The 3,168-nt window shown below is 54.6% G+C and overlaps 1 protein-coding gene across 4 annotated transcripts in view; it reads right to left on the bottom strand.

Moving 5' to 3' along the window:
• The window catches only part of Map4 (microtubule associated protein 4), a 151,812-nt gene extending 149,461 nt beyond the window's left edge, over positions 1–2,351 (bottom strand). Inside the window, exon 1 of one of the 4 annotated variants that reach the window (XM_021173055.2) lies at positions 1,869–2,351. The gene's annotated coding sequence lies outside the window, so the exon portion shown is untranslated. The remainder of the gene's footprint in view (positions 1–1,868) is intronic. The other 3 variants (XM_029481528.1, XM_021173057.2, XM_021173061.2) reach the window with 3 other exon arrangements.
• Positions 2,352–3,168: the final 817 nt, after the last annotated feature.

Genomic DNA, 3,168 nt, shown 5'->3' with positions numbered 1-3,168 from the left:
CCTTTAATCCCAGCACTCGGGAGGCAGAGGCAGGCGGATTTCTGAGTTCGAGGCCAGCCTGGTCTTCAGAAGTGAGTTCCAGGACAGCCAGGGCTATTACAGAGAAACCCTGTCTCGAAAAAAAAAAAAAAATTCATTTGCCAATAACCACATGAAGGCTCATAACCACATGTACAGCTACATAAATCCTTTTTTTTTAAGCCCCTGGAAGATGGTAGGTACTAGCTCAAAAAAAGCAGTAGTTTTAATTACTTTAAGCTAAGTGTAAAAACGAGATTATGACTGACATAAAAATATCAGCTTTGAAAGAAGTGGTATGGACCATCAGACTCCATCAATTGGAAAGCCATGAACATATTCCCCAAAGTGGAGGAAAAGTTACAAAGTTGCAAGTACCTGCATCATGGTACAGACAGATCGAGTCTCTTGCTTAGCAACTGCAGTGTTGTCTACAAAACACTCAGCCTGTCATAGTTAGGGCATGACAACTGTTCACCCTAAATCCATGTGCTCAGCTTGGATTCAGGATTGATTTATAAAAATAGCTGCTGCTGCTGCTGGTCTTTTGAATCTCTGCGCTGATGACTGGGCAGTGTTACCCTATAGGCCTAGAGCAGCTGTATTTCCCTCACCACACCCATCGCTCTGCCTACCCAGCCAAGCTGCCGGCAACCGCCCCCCTCCCGTTTGTCACCCTCCCACCCCCACCCCACAACTCTACACCATACTATTCTCCCTCCTCCTGGGCTGAGTGAGCAAATTACAAGCACAAATATCCCCTGATGCAATGCCACAACCATCCCTGGGAAAGAGCAGAGGCAGTTGCCAAAAGCGCAGCAGTAGGAAAACGGGCGGGAGACACTCACAGGGAGCAAGAAACACTGCAGAGGCCCTGGGGAGAAATTCTGTAACTGGACCAGCGGAGGGCAAGGAGAAAGGGGGATTCCAGCAAAAGGCTGGGTAACACTAATCTTGCCTGAGAACTACAGGCTACAACTCCGCTCCAGGAAGGGGCGAGTTCTGGATTCCTAAAACACAAACCTGTGGGGAAATCAGCCTCTTCCCCTAAAGCACCAAATGCATTTAATCTACACAATCCAAGAGATAAGCAAAACCTCCCCAAAACGCCCAGGAGGCAATCGCAAGTAAAGTTGAGTTCCGACAGTAACAGTCCAAAAGAACTCGTCCCGGGTGCTAAATAAACCACAATCTCTGCTCCGAGTAACGTTTCCGACAGCCGCTGCTAGCCCTGGTCCCTCTGTTTCCGGACTCCGCACCCTTAACGTGACCCCTTTTGCATTCCCGAAGCCAGACACTAGATGCGCGTCAGTCCCCAAAGTGTGCGGGACCCACGCACACAAGGGCTCGAGTTGGATTCTCCAGACCTCCCCCTCGGCCCCACCCATAACCCCCAGAAGGGACACGCAGAGCTCGCCTCAGTCCCGACATACACGGACGCCCCTCCTGAAGCCCGGAGAAACCACCCAGGCGTCCTTCTGCATCCCGAACCCCACCCAAGGGCCCAGGCTGCAGTCGACCCTCGGTGCCCGGGCTCAGCACATGCCCAGCCTGAGGCAAGCCCCTCGGCTCCACAACCTCCGAAGCCCTGAAACAAAATCTCTCGGCCCGCCTCGCCCACTACGGTCCCCTCAGAAGGCGTCTCAGAGACTCCGAAGGTCACGCCCGCAGGCCCCCCACCAGGCCCCCTCTCTCAGCCACCCCGGCGTCCCGTAGGCGGACAGCCACCGCCCTTCCCCGCCTCGGGAGGGACCTGCGGGGTCCCCGGCGGCCACCGCGAGAACCTGGGCCGGAGTCGCGGAGGATAGTGAGGAAGCCGACCCTCGGATCGCAATCACAGCCGCACCTACCCGCCGCCGCCGCCGAGCCCAAGCCGGAGCCGCAGGAAGCCGGGAGAGGGCAGAGAGGAGCCGGGAGCAGCCGGGAGGAGCCGCAGAAGCCAAAGAGCTAGCCGGAGGGGCGGGGCACAGGGAGGTGGCCGCTTCCTCGTCGCCCTCTTGAAGGCCGGCACGAAGGCGGAGCGTGTTCACCGTCAGCGGGTGCCGCCCCAGCCAATGGGCGCCACCGAAGGGCGGGCCGAGGCGCCGCGAACCAATCCACGCCGGCCCCTACTCCTCGCCCTCTCCGTGGAAGCAGCACGAGTGGCGGACCGTTGGCGCGGCGCGCGTCGGGGGTCTAGACTGCGGCCTCCCGCCCGCGGATGCCTCAGCGAATGGCGAGCCTCAGGCCGCCTTCGCTGTTCTGAGAGAGGGCCGCCGCTTCCTTTTCCAGCAGAGAGGATGCTAGTGTCAGGCGCACGCGCCTGCGTACGGGTGGGCCTGAGTGGGCCCCGCCGGCCCTGACTGGTGGGCTCTATGATGTAATCTGGGAGGGGCGTGGGGCGGGGCCTTGGGTTCATTGCTAACCGCGAGGAACTGACTGGGAGCTGAGGGCGCAGCTCATAGTAGCTGCCTGAAACGTGGCTGGACCAAGTTGAGAAGGACCATTGTTGAATGCAAAACTGATTTTATAATTGGGCGTGTATTTAGTAACTTAAATAATTTCATGTTTCTTTTACTGTTTTTCTTTTTTCAACGTAGTTACTTGAAAACTTAAAGATCACCTTTGTTCTGTTTTGGGTTTTTGGCACAGTGCCTCACACCATAGCGCAGGCTAGCCTGAAATTCACTTTATTTCACCCACCTCCCTCAGAGTGATGGCAATCCCTCAGCCTCAGCCTCCTGAGTGCTGAGATTACAAATTTGAGCCGCCATACACAGCTAAAATTACCTCCTCCTACTCTCCTCTCCCCGCCCCCCTCCTCTAGGGTGTCACTACGAGTCACATTATATTGCCTGTGCATAGTAATGGTCCAGAAGAAATGGTGATACCCAACTCCTTTGCTTATTCCATGATCCACATATGTAACATTCTTAATCATCACAAGAGCCCTACATAATTAATAAATATATCCTCAATGCCCTTTGTAGTTATGAGCCTCACCTTTAACAGTTTAATTTTCTCTCCAGCACTCCTCATTCTCATTATGTTAACAGGCAAGTTTAGTAACACCACAGTGTCAACAAGACAATGTTTGGCTAGTGGGGCTTTAACTTCAGTAGCCAGGTGCTAGGATTGTAAACTCAGGCATATAGGGGTTACCAGGAAGAC

The sequence above is a fragment of the Mus caroli genome, chromosome 9, assembly GCF_900094665.2.
Source record: "Mus caroli chromosome 9, CAROLI_EIJ_v1.1, whole genome shotgun sequence".
In the NCBI taxonomy this organism is placed as follows: Eukaryota; Metazoa; Chordata; class Mammalia; order Rodentia; family Muridae; genus Mus; species Mus caroli.
The sequence above is the reverse complement of the archived record's forward strand: the minus strand, read 5'-3'. Positions and strand labels throughout refer to the sequence as shown.